Source organism: Mobula hypostoma, chromosome 8 (assembly GCF_963921235.1).
Source record: "Mobula hypostoma chromosome 8, sMobHyp1.1, whole genome shotgun sequence".
Taxonomy (NCBI): Eukaryota; Metazoa; Chordata; class Chondrichthyes; order Myliobatiformes; family Myliobatidae; genus Mobula; species Mobula hypostoma.
In genome coordinates, this window is record NC_086104.1 from 90154707 (window position 1) to 90175734 (window position 21028).

The 21028-nt window shown below is 41.7% G+C and overlaps 1 protein-coding gene across 1 annotated transcript in view; it reads right to left on the reverse strand.

Moving 5' to 3' along the window:
* Positions 1 to 7711: 7711 nt before the first annotated feature.
* tab2 (TGF-beta activated kinase 1 (MAP3K7) binding protein 2) overlaps positions 7712 to 21028 on the reverse strand; it is a 56780-nt gene continuing 43463 nt past the window's right edge. The window contains exon 10 of the transcript XR_010018974.1: positions 7712 to 8221. The gene's annotated coding sequence lies outside the window, so the exon portion shown is untranslated. The remainder of the gene's footprint in view (positions 8222 to 21028) is intronic.

Below are 21028 nucleotides of genomic sequence, written 5' to 3' on the forward strand. Positions count from 1 at the left end.
GGTACAGTCGACATTTCAGGCTGAGACCCTTTGTTTCTGCAACTAAATTTAGTAATCATACTGAAATTTCACCATCTTAATTATCTTTCAAGAATGAGAAGTATACTCAGACATAAACTAATTAAATTTCTGCAAACAACAGGAATTGTGCAGATGCTGGAAATTCAAGCAACACACATCAAAGTTGCTGGTGAATGCAGCAGGCCAGGCAGCATCTCTAGGAAGAGGTACAGTCGATGTTTCAGGCCGAGAGGTACAGTCGATGTTTCAGGCCGAGACCCTTCGTCAACTGTCCCCCACATCTTGGGAAACTGGTTGCTTTGTTGAATTGCCTGAACAATCTTACAGCAAAAAAAAGAAGGGTCTCAGCCTGAAACGTCGACTGTACATTTTTCCATAGATGCTGCCTGGCCTGCTGCGTTCACCAGCAACTTTGATGTGTGTTGCTTGAATTTCCAGCATCTGCAGAATTCTTTTTGTTTGAGTCCTAGTTCTATGTTTGTTTTTCTGCAACTGTCCCCCACATCTTGGGAAACTGGTTGCTTTGTTGAATTGCCTGAACAATCTTACAGCAAAAAAAGAAGGGTCTTGACCTGAAAAATTGACTGTACATTTTTCCATAGATGCTGCCTGGCCTGCTGAGTTCCTCCAGCATCTTGTGTGTGTTGCAATAATATTTAGGTTGATTTTTGCTTTCTATGGAATAGGAATTATTTCAAATAAGATCATGAACAGTAAAAGGGTTGGGTGGTCCTTACAATCAGAAACAACTTATGTCAATTAATTTCTGTCAGCAAGAAATCAGGCAAGCTTTAGTTTGCAGAATATCTGTATAGTACCTTTTACAATCATAGGACCTCCCAAATTGTCTTACATATAAATAGGAAGAGTTAAAGTCATTATGTTGGTAATGCAAGGAAAAGGGGTGCTTCACTGAACCACCTGACCCTTCAGATTTTCTTAGGATGTTATGCTTTATATAAGATCATCTGTCATTCTTCTAAGCTCCAAAGCAAACTATTTGAGCACAGCAAGATCCCACCATCAGCAACACCAACAAATTTATTAATGGCACCTGAAGGATAAATGATTGCCAGGTTTTATTGAGAGTTCAGTGTCAGATTCATCCCTGCATTGCAGCAGTCTTTCAGTACTGCACCAAGTTGACAACCTAGATTTTATATTTCAGCCTCCAGAGCAGACTGCCTTCTGACTTATGGGTTCGGTTTAAAATATGTGTAGGATCAGCCCTATTCCTTAATGTGACCTTCACAAAATGTATGTCACTGCAGGGAAAAGGTACCCAATTTAATTTTTAATTAGTTTATGTCTGAGTATACTTCTCATTCTTGAAAGATAATTAAGATGGTGAAATTTCAGTATGGTTACTAAATTTAGAATTTTACATTGCAGTTGAGAGTCTTGCAATTTAACAGGTACAGAAGTGTTTTGCACGATGATATAGTGCATTGGATATTGAATGGCCATTATCCTATTGTGGAAGTGCCTGTTATTAAATGTTCTCTAAACTGGAGAAAGTAACCTGGTGATCGTCCAGCTGCTGTGGAGTGTCAGTAATGCCAAAGTGCAGCAGATGACCAGGAGCTGAAAGCACAGAAACAGGAATAGAGCATTCCGCTTCTTGGACTGTGGCCAGCATTCCACTAGGTCACAGCTGAGTTATACCTTTGTTGCACTTCCTGACATTTTTTAAAATCTATAAATCTTGATATCCTAACCAAACAAAAATCTCAATCTTGAATGCTCCAATTACCTCTCATCATTCACAGCCTTTTAGGGAAGAATTCCATATTTCCAGTATCCTTTTTCCGAAAGGCCTGGGTCTAATTTTAGGATTCTGACATCTTAATCCGGATATTTCCCCCACTAGAGAAAATAATTCCTTTGCACTTCCCCTGTTGAAACTTTTTATAATCTTGAGCACCACAATCACCTTCCTCCTTGACCTTTTAAACTCATGGGAATAATTGCCACGTTTATGGCATCATCCTTCATAATTTAACCCTTTAAAAGCTGATATCAGTCTGGGAGTCACTTTTGTCCCTCACAAGACAATATTCTTTTGAGTGGTGGGATACAGAGTAGAAAACAGTACAGCCCTTCCCTAGCTGCAACAGGGTTTGGTCCCTGTCAACTGATTGCAACCCAAACAGTCCACAAGCCAGAACTGAACTGAGTTCCCACCTGCCAGAAGATGCCCATGGAAATAGACTGTCAGAAAAGAATTTTAAATTTCCTTTTGCCATTCTTAATAATAAAGCTAACATTTAATAAAGAAGATGAGACGTGAAAGAATAGGACCTATCAAGTGTGACAGTGGGAAAGTGTGTATGGAACTGGGGGAAATAGCAGAGGTACTTAATGAATACTTTGCTTCAGTATTCATGATGGAAAAGGATCTTGGTGATTGTAGTGACGACTTGCAGCAGACTGAAAAGCTCGAGCCTGTAGATATTAAGAAAGAGGATGTGCTGGGGTTTTTGGAAAGCATCAAGTTGGATAAGTCGTTGGGACCGAATGAGATGTACCCCAGACTACGGTGGGAGGCGAGAGAGGAGATTGCTGAGCCTCCGGCACTGATCTTTCCTTCATCAATGGGGATGGGAGAGGTTCCGGAGGACTGGAGGGTTGCGGATGTTGTTCCCTTATTCAAGAAAGGGAGTAGAGATAGCCCAGAAAATTATAGACCAGTGAGTCTTACTTCAGTGGTTGGTAAGTTGATGGAGAAGATCCTGAGAGGCAGGACTTATGAACATTTGGAGAGGTATAATATGATTAGGAATAGTCAGCATGGCTTTGTGAAGGGCAGGTCGTGCCTTACGAGCCTAATTGAATTTTTTTGAGGATGTGACTAAACACATTAATGAGGAAGAGTGGTAGATGTAGTGTATATAGATTTCAGCAAGGCATTTGATAAGGTACCCCATGCAAGGCTTATTGAGAAAGTAAGGGGGCATGGGATCCAAGGGGACATTGCTTTGTGGATCCAGAACTGGCTTGCCCAAAGAAGGCAAACAGTGGTTGTAGATGGGTCATATTCTGCATGGAGGTCGGTGACCAGTGATGTGCCTCAGGGATCTGTTCTGGGATCCTTACTCTTCGTGATTTTTATAAATGACCTGGATGGGGAAGTGGAGGGATGGGTTAGTAAGTTTGCTGATGACACAAAGGTTGGAGGTGTTGTGGATAGTGTGGAGGACTGTCAGAGGTTGCAGCAGGACATCAATAGGATACAAAACTGGGCTGAGAAGTGGCAGATGGCGTTCAACCCAGATAAGTATGAAGTGGTTCACTTTGGTAGGTCAAATATAATAGCAGAATATAGTATTAATGGTAAGACTCTTGGCAGTGTGGAGGATCAGAGGGATCTTGGGGTCTGAGTCCATAGTACACTCAAAGCAGCTGTGCAGGTTGACTCTGTGGTTAAGAAGGCATACGGTGCATTGGCCTTTATCAATCGTTGAATTGAATTTAGGAGCTGAGAGGTAATGTTGCAGCTATATAGGACCCTGGCCAGACCCCACTTGGAGTACTGCGCTCAGTTCTGGTCGCCTCACCACAGGAAGGATATGGAAACCATAGAAAGAGTGCAGAAGAGATTTACAAGGATGTTGCCTGGATTGGGGAGCATGTCTTATGAAAACAGGTTGAGTGAACTCGGCCTTTTCTTCTTGGAGTGATGGAGGTTGAGAGGAGACCTGATAGAGGTGTATAAGGTGATGAGAGGCATTGATCATGTGGATAATCAGAGGCTTTTTCCCAAGGCTGAAATGGTTGCCACAAGAGGGCACAGGTTTAAGGTGCTTGGGAGTAGGTACAGAGGAGATGTCAGGGGTAAGTTGTTGTTTTTTTTTTAACGCAGGGAGTGGTGAGTGCGTGGAATGTGCTGCTGGCAACGGTGGTGGAGGCAGATACGATAGGGTCTTTTAAGAGACTTTTGAATGGGTACATGGAGTTTAGAAAAATAGAGGGCTGTGGGTAACCCTAGTAATTTCTATGGTAGGGATATGTTCGGCGCAACTTTGTGGGCTGAAGGGCCTGTATTGTGCTGTAGGTTTTCTTTGTTTCTATGTTTCTAAATTTAGCCCAAGTCTATTTTGGGCTAATAATATGCTTGAAAAAGACTTTACTGCAGATAAGGTTTTAAATGCTACTGACATTTTTAAAAAGGACCCTGCTGCTGGTTTGGATGTTGTGTCATTAGAATGCACATCAATATGTTAACTAGAATATTTTCTTAGGTTTGAAGTAGTAAAATTCCAGCTGGAGGCAAGAACAGCCCACAGCCGCTGACAAATCTATCCCACTGATTTTGCTTATATGTAGAGTATGAGCTGTATGCAAGTTGGGCATTCGTTACTTGGGGAAGGCCAATATTCCAAATCTTTCTCTGGAAATGAAGAACCGCTCTCCTGTGCTCTGCTATTCCCTCGCAATAAAAGATTGCATTTCATTCACCTTCACAGTAGTAGTGGAAGACTTGGGTAAGTGGACTCACTATTTTGTCACTCCAGTCACAGTTGAGCATCATGGTAAACCCAGACAGTTCTCTGATAATTCATCCTGAACCAGCGTGCTGGATATCAAATCATTAACTGGTTCCTGGTCTGCCACTACGCTCACCTCTTCAGAAGCTCTTCTGTCCACTGCCTCACATACTCCCACACCATCCTGACCATGCCCTCTTCTCCCTTCTACCAGCAGGCAAAAGGGATAGAGGGCTTAGGTCCCACACCACCAGGTTCAGGAATAGTTATTACACTACAACCATCAGGATCCTGAACCTGTCACGGTGTGCACTGACAGATAACTGAACCCAGGTGCAGAGGAATGACAGACACCCATGCTGCAACCAAAACAAGAATTTTTTTCATAGGATTTCCAGTAGGAAACCGGTGGCTTGTCTGAGTAATACCACAAGATGAATCATTCTCGAAACACAAAAGGACCCCGCGGTCTGTGCTAATTAGGAATCCACTTTAAATAAGTGCAGTATGCAGAAAACCTGTGCCAATCACAATAAACTCAACAAGGTTAAACAGAAAGCACAAGGGTTAAACAACTCTAGATAAGTCAATTGATAAATACAGGTGCAAGGTCAGCAGGGCTCGTGACAGTACCTCCATCCCTTAGGCCGTCACCTGATGGCCCAGGGAGTCCTGGGAAACTTGAGATGGCTTACCTAATCCATGTGGCAGCAGTCATTTCATCCTGTTACAGCACAAACACACACACACACACACACACGGTTGCTTGTGCCATTGGCCCCTGTGCTCTGTGTGCAAGTAAATAGCTGGGCTCAGTGGCTGTACCATCTGGGACTAATCCATTGTCCCGGAGTGCTAGGCAGCTCTACCTGCTGGAGGATCTGTGAATTTTGCTGCATGTGCTTCTTATAGTCATAACTATTCTCAACTTTTATTCAGTCAACACAAACCAACTGCATAGAACTTAATGAATGAAAAGCACCACTGTTTAATCATATGGCCAGAATCTTCCATATTAGGTCAAACTCCCAGGGCAGAACAATCTGGAATGTGGAGCAAACCACACTATTGTTTTCACCTTAGTTTTAAAGGAGGTCTAGAAACTTCCAAATCAGGGTATCACGCCAATCCATGCTTGATAGCTGTGGACCAAGGTGCTATGAGATAAACTTAGCATTAGTATGTCTCCTAGGTAAGGCTTTAAACACAAATCACATTTACCATCTCCAACTTTACCAGACATTGCTACCACCATTCGTATTTTTATTTTAAAATATTATAAATATTTAAAAATTATGAAAGTAACCAATGTAAATTATAATTAAATTGGATTAAAAAGTGTGCAAGATGTACCACAAAGCTTCTTTCTGACTCCAGCGCGGTCTCCCAGGGAACTACATCTGTGTGAAGTGCATCTGGCTGCAGCTCCTTGAAGACCGTGTTAGGGATCTGGAGCAGCAGCTGGATGACCTTCGGCTTGTATGAGAGAGTGAGGAGAAAATCGATCAGAGTCTCCCTGAAGTTACAGGAGACGAGTCGCTGGGTGACTATCAGGAGAAATGATAATGTGAAAAAGGCAGTTAGTGCAGGGCACCCCATGGCCATTCCCTTCGATAATAAGTATACCACTTTGGATGCTGTAGTGGGGGATGACCTCGCACAGGAATGCCACGGAGACCAGCTTACTAGCATTGAGCATGGGTCCGTGGTGCAGAAGGAAAAGAAGGAGAAGAGGGGAGTGGAAGTGATAGGGGATTCAATAGTCAGGGGGACAGACAGGAGATTCTGTGAACGTGAATGGGACATTCATATGGGTTGTTGTCTTCCAGGTGTCAGGGTCAGGGACGACCTGGATCGCATCCACAGCATTTTACGGTACCAATGACATAGGAAGGAAAAGCAAAGGGAATTTAGAGAGCTAGGCAGAAAGCTGAGAAGCAGGACCTCCTGGGTAGTAATTTCTGGATTGTTGCCTGTGCCACGTGCCAGTGAGGGTAGAAACAGGATGATTTGGCAGTTAGATGCATGGCTGAGAAGCTGGTGCAGGGGGCAGGGCTTCAAACTCTTGGATTGTTGGAATCTCTTCTAGGGGAGGTATGACCTATTCAAAAGTGACGGGTTGCACCTGAACCCAAGGGGGACTAATATTCTCTCGGGCAGGTTTGCTAGAGCTGTTGGGGCGGGGTTAAACTAATTTGGCGGGGGGCGAGAACTGGAGTAAAGGGACTCAGGATAGGACAGATGTTAAAAAAGCAAAGAGAGCATGTAATCGGACTGTCAGGAAGGGCAGGCAGATGGTAGGACAAAATTGCAGCCAGTGGGGTGCATTAGGGATACAGAATGAAAAAAGGTAGTAAATACAGTACTCAAAAGTGTTATATCTCAATGCACAAAGTATAAGAAATAAGGTGGATGATCTTTTTGCACTATTACAGATTGTCAGGTATGATGTCATGGACATCAGTGAATCATGGCTGAAGGATGATTGTAGTTGAGAGCTGAATGCCCAAGGTTACACGTTGTATTGGAGGGATAGGAAGGTAGGCATGGCTCTGCTGGTAAAGAATGGCATGAAATCATTAGAAAGATGTGATGTAGGATCCTTGTGGGCTGAGTTAAGAAACTGCAGGGGTAAAAGGACCCTGATGGCAGTTATATACAGGCCTCCCAACAGTAGCTGGGATGTGGACCACAGATCACAATGGGAAATAGAAAAGGTATGTCAAAAGGGTAACGTTATGATAGTCATGGAAGATTTCAACATGCAAGTTTGATTAGGAAAATCAGGTTGGAAATGGATCCCAAGAGAGTGAGTTTGTTGAATGCCTATGAAATGGCTTTGTAGGGCAGTTTGTTGTTGAGCCTACCAGGGGATCAGCTATAGTGGATTGGGTGTTATGTAATGAACCGGAGGTGATTAGGGAGCTTAAGGTAAAAGAACCCTTAGGAGGCAGTGATCACAATATGACTGAGATCAGCTTGAAATTTGATAGGGAGAAAGTAAAGTCTGACATAGCAGTATTTCAGTGGAGTAAAGGAAATTACAGTGGTATGAGAGAGGAGATGGCCAAAGTAAATTGGAAGGAGATGCTGGCAGGGATGACAGCAGAGCAGCAATGGCATCAGTTTCTGGGAAAAAATGAAGGTGGTGCAGGATAGATGTATTCCAAAAACAAAGAAATACTTTATACTTTATTGTCGCCAAACAATTGATACTAGAACGTACAATCATCACAGCACTATTTGATTCTGCGCTTCCCGCTCCCTGGATTACAAATTGGTAGTAAGTATTAAAAAATTAAATTATAAATCATAAACAGAAAATAGAAAAGGGAAAGTAAGGTAGTGCAAAAAAACCGAGAGGCAGGTCCGGATATTTGGAGGGTACAGCCCAGATCCGGGTCAGGATCTGTTCAGCGGCCTTATCACAGTTATTAAGAAGCTGTTCCCAAATCTGGCTGTACGAGTCTTCAAGCTCCTGAGCCTTCTCCCGGAGGGAAGAGGGACGAAAAGTGTGTTGGCTGGGTGGGTCATGTCCTTGATTATCTTGGCAGCACTGCTTCGACAGCGTGCGGTGTAAAGTGAGTCCAAGGACGGAAGATTGGTTTGTGAGATGTGCTGCGCCGTGTTCACGATCTTCTGCAGCTTCTTTCAGTCTTGGACAGGACAACTTCCATACCAGGTTGTGATGCACCCTAGAAGAATGTTTTCTTCTATAAAAATTATAAAAATTAGTATATATTAGTATATTTCTATAAAATATTAGTATCTTAGTTCCTATAAGTATCTTTCTATAAAAATTAGTGAGGGTTTTACTCAAATGGCAAAATAGTAAAAACATGGCTGACAAGGGAAGTCAAAGCTAATGTGAAAGCAAAATAGAGGGCACACAAAAAAGCAAAAATTAGTGGGAAGATAGAGGATTGGGAAGCTTTTAAAAACCTACAGAGAGCAACTAAAAGAATCTTTAGGAGGGAAAAGATGAAATATGAAAGCAAGCTAGCAAACAATATCAAAGTGGAGAGTAAAAGCTTTCTCAAGTAAAAAGTAAAAGAGAGCTGCAAGCGGATGAATTAAATGAGTATTTTTCACCCGTCTTCACTGTGGAAGACACTAGCAGTGTGCCAGATGTTGAATAGTGTGAGGGAAGAGAATTGAGTGCAGTTATTATTACCAGGGAGAAGGTGCTCAAAAAGCTGCTCACCAAGTTAAGAGCCCATGGCATTACAGGAAAGTTACTGACATGGTTAGATCATTGAAAAGGACCCTTTTCTGTTTGGCTGCCAATGACTAGTGGTCTTCCATGTGGGTCAGTGTTGGGACTGCTTCTTTTCATGCTGTATATCAATGATTTGGATAATGGAAAAGGTGGCTTCGATGTCATGTTTACAGATTTTACAAAGATTGTTGGAGGGGCAGGCAGTGTTGAGGAAATGGGTAGGCTGCAGTAGGACTTAGACAGATTAGGAGAATGGGCAAGAAAGTGACAAATGAAATGCAATGTTGGAAAATGCATGGTCATATATTTTGGTAGTAGAAATAAAAGCGCAGACTATTTTCTAAATTGGGAGAAAATCCAAAAATCTGAGATGCAAAGGGACTTGGTCCTTGTGCATTACACACTAAAGGTTAGTTGGTGATGAGGAAGGAAAATGCAATGTTAGAATTAATTTCAAGAGGTCTAGAATACAAGAGCGGGGATGTGATGCTGAGACTTTCTAAGGCACTGGTGAGGCCTCACCTTGAGTATGGTGAACAGTTCTGGGTTCCTCATCTAAGAAAAGATGTGCTGGTATTGGAAAGGCTTCAGAGGAGGTTCACAAGGATGATTCCAGGAATGAAAGGGTTATCATACCAGGAATGTTTGATAGCTCTGGGTCTGGACTTGCTGGAATTTACAACGGTGAGGGGGAGCTCATTGAAACCTTTCAGATGTTGAAAGGCCTAGACAGAGAATATGTGGAAAGGATGTTTCCCATGGCGGGGATCTAGGCCAAGAGGGCACAGCCTCAGGATAGAGGGGTGTCCATTTAAAATAGAGATGCAGAGAAATTTCTTTAGCCAAAGGGTGTGAGTTTGTGGAATTTATCACCACAGGCAGGTGTGGAAGTCAGGTCGTTGGGTGTATTTAAGGCAGAGTTTGATAGGTTCTTCATTGGATTGGACATGGCATCAAAGGTTACAGGGAGGAGGCCGTGGAGTGGGGTTGAGGAAGGGAAAAAAATGATCACCCATGATTGAATGGCAGAGCAGACTTGATGGGCCAAATGGTCTAATTCTGCTCCTATGTCTTATGGTCTTTTATGTTGTTCATGATTTGTCCTGCTTCAGTTTTAGAAGTGGAATGATAATGATTTTTTATGATTGTAGGTTCAAATCCTTCTTTACTGTCTTGAGCTCATAGTCCAGGCTGGCACTCCCAGCATAGTACTGATGGACTGCTGTCCCTTTGGAGGAATCATTTTGTGAAACCTACTAAAACTGTAAATTTGTCTCTGTCCATGCACCGAAGCTCAATACCACTGCTGCTCCTTGTTTCCAGTGCTTGTTGTCCTGTCTGAATGCCCAATATAAGTTGATTGGGAAGAAATGATGGAGAGAGAGGAGAGACCACTCAGAAATTATAGGCAAGGCTCAGCAATGATTTGACACACATCAAGAATGAAAAGAAAATTAAGCTCACAGTAGATTTGTTGACCTATCATTTGGGCTCCAGCTTTTTTGAAAGGAAGTCCCATTTGTCTTGCTTTCCTGCAGATTTTCCACAATCCTATAGATACCTTTCCTTCCAATCCTTAATATACCATCCTTTCTGAACATCACCAGTGCCCTTTCTGCCAGCACATTCTGGACTGTAATATCGCATGCTAAATAGAAGGGAAATACACACCTGGGATTTCAGGTGGTCCATGGGGCAGAGTGGTGCTGCCGTAGATTTTACATCACTGTGCTAGAGGCCTGGTTTCGATTCTGATGTGCAGCCATAGATTCTGAAGGTACTGATAATGACGTAGGGAGAGTAAAATGGGACTTGGGAAGGGCTAGTACAAGTGGGTGCTACATGCTAGACACCAACTCGATGGGCTGAAGGGCCTATATTGCTCCATGATTCTACAAGAAACTACTTCCTCTTTAAGGTAAATTCACACAATTACTTGAAGGTATAGTATTAATAAATAACAGAGCATTTACAAACATAAGCAACTGCAGTCTGCTTTGAGAATAAGGCGGCCACCTTTTCCAGGATGTTTCTGACGTGCACCTCATATTTTGAGAGATTCATCAGGCCTGGCTGTAAAACAATATATTACACAGTACTTTGCACATAGGTTTTAGTCATTATGTACCAGCGGTAGAAAGTGAGTCATTTCAATACAAATGCCTACCTATCTAATAGAGCAAACATCCAGCCTAAATCACAGCTGCTTGAATCTAGCATGCCTGTCAAGCTAGCCTTGACAAAGTGCTCAAGGATATGCACAGGGCCACACGTACTAAGGGAACTGGGAAAGCTACATCCTGATCATTCTCCTGGGAAATGAAGTAGTGAAGTACCGGAATGTGCTCATGTAACAAACTTCCCAGCTCCTGACTCAACTAAAAGCAGGATTCCTCTGAAGTTTTTTTTTAACCTGTTAAGAGATGGGCCATCACTTCATGTCTGTCAGAGTTTTTCCATTCTCTAGACATATGAAAATAATCCTTGGAGATTTGAAACCCAAACCATGTCTATGAGCAAAAATCAAAATCAGAATCAGGTTTAATATTCAAACAACAGGAATTCTGCAGATGCTGGAAATTCAAGCAACACACATCAAAGTTGCTGGTGAACGCAGCAGGCCAGGCAGCATCTGTAGGAGGAGGTGTAGTCGAAGTTTCAGGCCGAGACCCTTCGTCAGGACTAACTCAGTCTCGGCCTACAACGTCGACTGCACCTCTTCCTACAGATGCTGCCTGGCCTGCTGCGTTCACCAGCAACTTTGATGTGTGTTGCTCAGGTTTAATATTACCGGCAAATGGTAAGAAATCTGTTGTTTTGTGGCAGCAGTACATTGCTACACATAAAGAAACTATAAATGACAGTAAGAAATACACAAATATAAAAAAACTAAATTAAGTTGTGCACTTGTACACTTGTCTACTTGCACATTGCAACGAGGTAGTTGGAAACTCCTTACAATGATCAGAAACCGATTTGTGTCTACAGTACACTTTATACTTGGAAGAAACAATTGAAGTCTATTGTAGCAATTTCAGGGCTCATCTTTTTCAATTATAACCTCAGGCATGAGCTACTTTTACAAGACTGTGATAGGTCATTTGGTAGTTCCTGTGCCTCTGGATCAGGTAGTCGGATAATTTTTGTCACATGTACCGAGATACAGTGAAATGCTTTTGTTTGCATGCCATCCAGAATATTTCATTTGGTACTTCAAGACTGTACAAAAGGGGGAGAAAACAGAATGCAGTTACGGTTAGAGAAAAAGTGCAGTGCAAGTAGGCAAAGAAGATGCAAAGGCCATGACGAGGTAGTCTGAAAGATCAGAGTTAATCTTTTTTGCACAAAAAGTCTGTGTAAGAGTTTTGTAACAATGTTGAAAGCAACTCTGCTTGAGCATTGGTGGTATGTGTTCTCAAACTTTTGTGGCTTCTCCCTTATGGGGAGGATGAGAAGAAAGAGTGACTGGGGTGGGAAGAGTCCTTGATTACGCTGGTTATCTTCCTGGAGTCAATTAAGGGGAAGCTTGTTTCCAATGATAGACTGGACTATGTTCACAATTCTGCAATTTCTTAAGGTCTTGGGAAGAGCAACTGCAGTAGCAGGCTGTTGCTTTCTGTGGTACATCTGTATCTGTAATAATTTGGTAAGAATTATTAGGATATGTCAAATTTCCTCAGCATTCTGAGGAATTCAAGGCGCTGGTGTGTTTTCTTGGACATAGCTTCCTTGTGACCGGACATGGACAACTTGTTGGTGATGTTTACACCTAGGAACTCGAAGATCCCTATTATCTCCACCTCAGCATGGGGAAAACTCCACTATTACACAAAGAGAGAGTGTAATACTGTTGTTGTCTTTTGGATGAGACTGCAAATCAAGGCTTTGTCTGTCCCATCAGATGGAGTACATGACTCAATGGCACTGTTTCAACAGAGGAAGGGAATTACGGTGTCCTGCCAATATTTAATCAAAGTTCAAAGTAAATTTCTTATCAAAGTACGTATCTGTCACCACATATACACCCTGAGATCCATTTTCTCACAGGCATTCACAGTAGAGCAAGGAAATACACAGAAACAATGGAAAACTACACACAAAGACTGAAAATCCATGTGCAAAAGAAGACACATTGTGCAAATACCAAAGAAATAGATGAAGTAGTAAATAAATAGGTAGAGAACGCCAGTTGTAGATTCCTTGAAATTGAGTCCATAGGTTGTGGAATAGTTCAGTGTTGATGTGAATGAAGTTATCCACACTGGTTCAGGAGCCTGATGGTTGAGGGGTAATAACTGTTTCTGAACCTGGAGGTGTGGGGCCTAAGGCTCCTGTAGTTTCTTCCCGATGGCAGCAGCAAGAAGAGTAGGGCCTAGATGGTAGCAGTCCTTGATGACGGATGCTGCTTTATTGTGGCAGCACTCCTTGTAGGTGTGTTCAATGGTGGGGAGGGCTTTTCTTGTGATGGACTGGGTTGCATCCATTACTTTTTGTAGGCTTTTCCACCCTTGGGATTGGTGTTTCCACGTGTGACTTTGATGCAACCAGTCAGGATACATGTTAAACTATCTTATCATGTTCACACTATCTTGGGACTTTGCTATGTCCACACTGGTTGCTGCATTTCAATATTACAACAGTAAATGCCTGTGAAAAATACTTGTGATACAAGATACTGCAGGTGCTAAGGTCTGGCGGAAGAAACGAAATGCTGGAGGAACTCAGTGGGTCGGGCAACACCTGTGGAAGCAGAAGGATGGTGGATGATTTGGAAAAAAACCAGACCATTACTCTACTTCCACAGATACTAACTGACCAACTGCGTTCTTCCACAGCTTGGTCTTTGAAAATTACTTCACCGAATGGAAGGTGCTTTGGTTGTTCTAAAATTTTGGAATATTTGAGAATTTTATGTCCTTTGAAATTCTTTCCCACCGCAAAGCAGAGAAGATGGCACAAATCTCAAAATAAACTACAATTAAAGGAACACAGAATGTAACTATCAATAGCCATCTTGGAAGACAGCCTAATTGAGGAGTGTGCATGATGTTACAAACCACAAGCTGGAGTGCTGTCAGATACAATGAGATTTTCAGTGTGTGGTATGTAACTGATTGCACATCACAAGTCATAGTGGTAAACTTGGCCAGACAAGCTTTCATTACTGGGACACAGAATATAAGAGAGGAAGTTATAGTACAACTTGGTTGGACAACAGTTGAAATACTGCCTGGAATATGTCTTTCAAAGACATGATTCCACTGAGGAGGGTGAAAATGATGTTGCCTGGGATAGGATGTGTTAGGTATGAAGAGAGGCTGGAAGATCTGCTTTTTTGGAGGGGAGCAGGTTGAAGAGGAATCCAAATGAAGTATATGAAATTTGAAGGGCATGAATAGGACAGATAACGAGGAACCTTTACTCTTAGCAGAGTATGACCTGAGGGTGAAATGTTTAAGATAAGGGATAGGTGGTTTAGAGGGAAAGATTTTTTTTCCACCCAGGTGGTTGAAATATGCTACATGGTGCTGAGAGTGGTGGGGGTTGCGGGGCTGGTGATGGATCCAGCTACCATCACGACATTTAAGTATTTTGATGAGATCATAAATGTTTTAACAACTCAAAGCTATTTATGCGCGATTGCTGCATGGCATTCAGGAGGCTTTCAGATAGGCACTGTTGTATGACTATGTAGGGAATGGAGGGATATGGATCATGTGCAAGACTCTGACCTTGAGGGCTAAAGGACTTGTTCCTATGCGGTACTGTTCTATGTTCTACTTCCTATGTACTGACCACAATGTCAGCCTGGATTGTGTGAGCTCACATCCCAGAACGAGGTAGGAACCCACAATGTTCTGACTTCGAGGAACGAGAACAACCGGGTTAATCGACACTTAATGGAGATGAATGCAATTAATACTGTGGGTGGGGGGGGGGAGGATCGAAGATATCACCTCAATTATCAGGATAATCAATGAGTACGATAAGACATGCGTCTTCCACAATGTCTTAGAGCAGAGCAAGATTAAACTTTCTTCACTAGGAAAAACAGGATTGAATGCAATGTACAACATAGTATTGTCATTCCATCTTTATTGACCTGTGAAAATCTAGGTCCAGCTCTCTGGATTCAGAACGATTGGTAGAATTGAGCACCTTTAAGCATTTAATTTGTATTTAGATGAACACTGAGCAGACAGTAGACCACATAGTTTAGCTACATAAAGCATAGAATTAAACTCCCTAATTACAAGGCCTTGTTTAGTTATGAGAACTTGTATTGTGCTATCAAGCACTGTCCTTTATCAACTGGTCAAGAAGTTCCAGAGCTAATAGTTACTTTTTTCTTTTCTAGCTAAAAGTCCCACTTACACATCATTACTATTATGTCTGCACAGAGCAAGAATGAGAAGAGTAGTATGATTAAATATTTTTCCTGAGTCATGTTAGTAACAGTACACACTGGGCAACTTACAGTGTGGGAGCTATGAACTGGGCCTGACGAGACAAAAAAAAAATGCGCACTCTAAAACCCACTCCAAAAGACAGAGACAGAGAGAGACAGAGCGAGAATCCTCTGCAAGTAAGAGAGCCAATCGATTCACTACATGATCAATCAGCCACAATTGATCCGATATGCTTGAATTATCCTGATTCCCCAAACTATTACTGTCAGAAATTTGGCCTATCAAACTTGTGTTGCCTCTTTGAAACTGCTACCCAATTAGCCTCAGTCACCTAGTTTTCCCCTTATCCATTCCATTCTCCTTTTAAAATTCACTTTTGGAAAATATAGAATCTACTTCCACTATCCTCTCAGACAATGCTTTCTTGCTCATTATATCTATATTCATACAACAAATTTCCCCCTCTGCCCTTTGTTTTTTTGCATATTATCTTAAATCAGTGGCCTTTGGGTCACTGACTGTCCTGCTAATGGAAGCTACTTCTGCTGAGTTAAAACCTTCCAGGCTAGACTGGTTTATACTTTACTAATCAGAAGCATGAAGCTGGAAACAGCTCTAATAGTGGTCTGAAGACTTAGCAAAGAAACCCTAAGCAACAGAACAGAATAATGGGAACCAGCAAGAGTTAAATGTTGAACTCTTGTAGTGAGAATGGGACCTGTAAATTGAACTTACTTCCACCACTGAAGTGAGTGTACTGATACTTATCTATAGAGGAGCAGTTTTGTTTCAGGGTCCTTGCTTAATGTTGCACTAGCTTTCAAATATCTATCTTCCCAGAACAATTACCTATTCTTTCCTTAGTTCACGCTTGGTTTGCTTTTCTCAATTTGGCGCTGATTGAGAGCCAGATGCTTCCTCTCCCTCACCCCTCCCAAGCTTCTGTTCCATAGTCCAGCCCTGATTTATGTCAAGGCGAATGGCTGCCTCAGTCAAACACAAAGTGAGGGCCAAGGCTCGGTTCCTCCCATTCACAGTAATTGTGTCTGAAGAATGTGCGACAAAGAGGAGAGCTGGGAACAAAGGAAAACCCCAAAGAGATGCCTCATGGAATCAGTCATCCTAAGGGATGAAGATGGGAGCTGAATTAACCTGAACAAAACAAATTATGAAGATCGAACTATTGATGGGGACTCTGTGACAGGGAAAGGGGATGAAGGGAAGTGTGACCCATTCAGAGCCTGCAGACGTAATTAGAATAGTTTAACAATCATAGTAAGAGCCTCAGCTGCTTCCTTTTCCTCACCATATGTTATCGCAAGACACAACTCAGTTATTTCCCATCTGGCTCATACCAGTACAGCCAGTTCAGTAGCATTGCAGGAAAGACTACACTGGTGTACCGAATGAAGATAAGCAGCTCTGCAATTATAAAAAATGTACAACTGGAAACATCCTCATCTTCAAAGATGCATGGGTTGAAGTCAAAAACAAGATTGAGAGAGATTAGGAAGGAGAAAATAGAGAATAACTTCTATTAGTTAAGAAAAAACATTAAATTGAAAAGGAAAAACCTGCTGGAAATCTGAAATAATACAGGAAATACGCAGCAGGTCATACAGTACCCGTGGAGAGAGAAAGAGTTAATGTTTCAGATCACTGACCTCTCCAGCATTTTGTTTTAACTCGCACTTATATAGCAATTTTACTGACTTAAGGACATCTTGATACGCTTTATGGTCAAATTCAGCAATATTGGAAAGTGTGGCAATTGCAATGGGCAGCAAAAGGCCACACTCCCACTGACAGCAATATGATATAGTGCCAGATTAGCAAATTAAGGCATGCAATGAGGGATAAATATTGACCAGAAAACTGTGCCAGGGATTCTTCACACTCAACTGGGGAAGCAGACAAAGCTATGTGATAATACCTCATCCAAAATACAGGACCACTGATAGTTCAACACTCCTTCAGTACAACCCAGCATCTTTTAACACCACGACTTCTAGCTTTCTCTGTATAAAGGCAGCATTGCACTAGCCTTTCAGATGATATGTTCTGTGTCTATCCATGCCACATTAATGAGATCTGTTTCTGGAACCTCTGGTCTGTTTGGACTTCCACAGCAGTATGTGCCTATGTGAGGCTCCCCAAGGATGTACTGTATATTTAATAGCACCTTCCACAATGCTCTAAGGAATTCTGCAGCTGATAGAGTGCAGCCTGAACCATGACCTTTGGACAGGGGGCGAGTGTTTCTATTAAGGCAAAATTGAAAACTTCATTTTGACAATGTCAGAGGTGACCTCTTCCTTTCTTTTACGAAGATAGCTGTGGTATCTAATCAAGGCTGACCTGAAGACCCTTTATCAATTGGGACAAACCTTCCCACCCTCCCACAATGAAACCATTATGTTAAATCTTTGACTTGACTAGATCTTTCCAAGCTATTGCCTACCATAATTTGCCAAGTCAATCCATCCTCAATGCTGAGCTTCACATAGTCAAATATTCTGGGAACATGCACTACAAAGCATACACCCACACATTCGCACTACTGAAGTCCTCTGCACACCCCACTTTCACTCCATACAGACAACAACACAGGCCGCAAACAGATTTGATATACTCCAAACATACCTAAACACAGACATTGCACCGTAATCACTGTAAAAAAAACACACCATCCTGAGAACCACTGCGAACCACACAGACCCACATACACACCACCATACACTTCATAGCTGAAACACCACATACACACATTGTTAAACACAATCAAACGGCTAAATATAGTGCCATGAATGATACACAATATTAACTGCTACACAAATCTTCACTGAATCACACACAAGGACAATTACTAATTCACATGCACTCTCAAATTACTAAAGATAGTAACACAGAAATTAAAAGAGACCCTTTCATGAAAAATGCACTGTCACCAAACTCCCACACACTTTCAATGCTGCACCATTGGGCAGGATGGCAGTGTGGCGACTAGGATGACATTTTACAGTGCCAGCAATTGGAAGATTGGTGTTCAATTCCTGCCACTGTCTGTAAGGTGTTTGTACATTCTCCCTGTGACTACATCAGTTTAGTCCGGGTGCTCTGCTTTCCTCCCACATTCCAAAAGACATACAAGATTAGGATTAGTAAATTGTGGGCATGTTATGTAGGCGTCAGAAGAATGTGACACTCGCGGGCTGTCCCCAGCACATATTTGGAATATATTGGTCGGTGTCGAAAACAGCGCATTTCTCTGTATGATTCAATGTTCGTATTTAAAGATAAAAGATTAGCTTTGTCACATCATCAATTCACCCATGAAGACTTTCACACAATAAACCACAATCACCAGAGGAGATGCACCCTCACACAACCATATAACCAACAATATACGAAACCCTGTTCACAGGAACAACTTGAGTATTAATTATGTTAAGCAAAGTTTATTTTGTTTAAAATTGGTATAGATCATGGCTGTTTAATGAACTAACTGAAAAGCCATTTTCATTTGTGAAAAGCCATGAATAATTTGTTGTTGGGAATTGGAACATACTGCATTCCTGTTGTATTCACTTATTGAAATGGACGATTTGGGATGGCTTCGGGGCAGAGCAAGGTACAGCTGTTGCCTCGCAGTTCCAATAACCCAGATTCAATCCTGATCTCTGGTGTTATCTGTGTGAGTTTCCTCCCACATCTAGTGCCTGTTGGCAGCCACTCTAAATAGAATCTTGGAGGGGTTGATAGGAACACAGGGAAAATAAAAAGTAATTGAGGTGGGGGGGGCAAGTCAATGGATTGAAGGGTCTGTTTCATTCTGTGACTGTAATGAGCAATGGCAGTGAGATTTTTCAAGTAAGTTATAATCCCCATGCACCCTGTCACACATAACCATGTACATTAGTCAATCACACAGCCTGCTGCTCCAGGTGCAGCTCTTTCCTGTAATTTCACTGCTCAACAAAGATTTTGCTTCCTGAATACCTTTAGGTGTTTCTTATGAATTTTGGGCTACTGATCATGAAAATCACCATGAAATTTCCCTATCAAGCACCATTTTTTAAATAAACTTCTGTTTATTATTTCAATTCATAATTCAAGTTAATTCAAATGTTGCCCACAATGTAAGCTGGGAAGTTTCCTATCTTGTCCAGGCATGCTTAGGTGGCACAGCTGCTGCATGGCAGGACAGGTTTTAGTAATAAATATTGGGTACAGAACTGTAAGGATGGAATTTGCTATCACCAGGCACAAAAATTTCTATGAAGGATCTTGATATTTGAGACAGATGCTTCCTAGAATAACTGATGCCAAGATTAAGGAAAGCATTTTTGTTGGTCCACAAATCAAACAGGTCACCAATGACAGGCAAGCTGAAGAATTTCTAGTAGGACTGGAGAAAATCACATGGAAGGCATTCAAGGAAGTTGTTGAAATTTTTCTCGGCATCTACAGAGCACCAAACTACATGCAGCTGGTTGAAAGCATGCTTCAAGCATATAAAACCATGAAATGCAACATGTCACTAAAGATTCAGTTTCTGTATTCCCATTTAGACTTCTTCCCTGCAAATCTTGGTGCTGTTAGTGATGAGCATGGTGAAAGGTTTCACCAGGACATTGCGGTCATGGAGAAAAGATACCAGGGCAACTGGAATCCATCAATGCTGGTAAATTATTGTTGGACACTTAAGCGAGAAGTCTCAGACACTGAGTACAAATGAAAATCATTTAACAAAATGTTTTTAACTTAGTTGAACTATTGAACTATGTGTTTATCTTCAAGCAGTCTATCATAAACAAAAAAATTCTGAGGAAGCAACACTTTTGAAAAAAATTTGTAGTCCAGTAGAAAATTTTCTACTGAGAGAGCAAACCTCATTAGGCCCTTCGATACTGCTGGGTCTGCCACTTGAAAGTCAATCACAAGTAGATTGACTTGGGTAGCCTGTCTTCTAAAATCATTCCCCCAGGGGCCAGTAATGTGAGCAAGCACACATCCAAATTGCTCAGTCTTGCCCCCTCCATACAGCTAATGCCAGTTTTAGAAAGTGGGATGGTTGCAGAATCCTCACAAATTGATGAAATATTCAGTCAGAAACTAAGTAGACTTGAGGTTCTGAGGCAAACAGCAACTCCTTGGGAGAGTGAATCAATCTCTAACAAGGACTTTCTCATTAACAGGGTAAGAACCAATGGCGATATTTTTGAATGTTTACCACTTTTATAATGTCAGAAACACAGCAATTTGTGTACACCAAGATTCCATAAATGCCAATGAGGTGGTCAGTACTAAGTGTAAATTAAAGAGATTTGCATTTGTGGAGAGCTTTTTGAGACCTTAGGATGTTTCTCATGGATAACACAGCGCTTTCTGTAGTGTGGTCATTGTGATAACATAGGAAATGTAGCAGCCAATTTACTCACAGAAATTCCCACAACAGAGATGTGACATCAATAATCTGGTTTTGTTCTTCATACTGAGAGTTCATCATAGCCGAGAACTTCAATGCTCTTCATAGAGCAGACAGGTCCTTGTTTAACACCTTCACCAAAATATTGCACCTCTGACATTTCACACTCCTCCAATACAGCAAGGGAGTATTACCCTGGACTTTATACTCACAATTTTAGAATTTCAATCAACATCCTTCTGCCCCCAAGTATCAAATCATCATTAGGAGCATACACATTAAAATAAATACAAGTGGACTGAAGTATAAGCTACAGATCAGAGTCTTCATTATTTTAACACGGTCATCAGAGTAATCCATTCAGTAACAGACTGCCCAAGAAACACAACGGGACAATCAGCATCTCTGGTGGTAAAAGGTTGAAATCCTGCATCAGGACTGAGGATGGACAGTGATGAAAGCT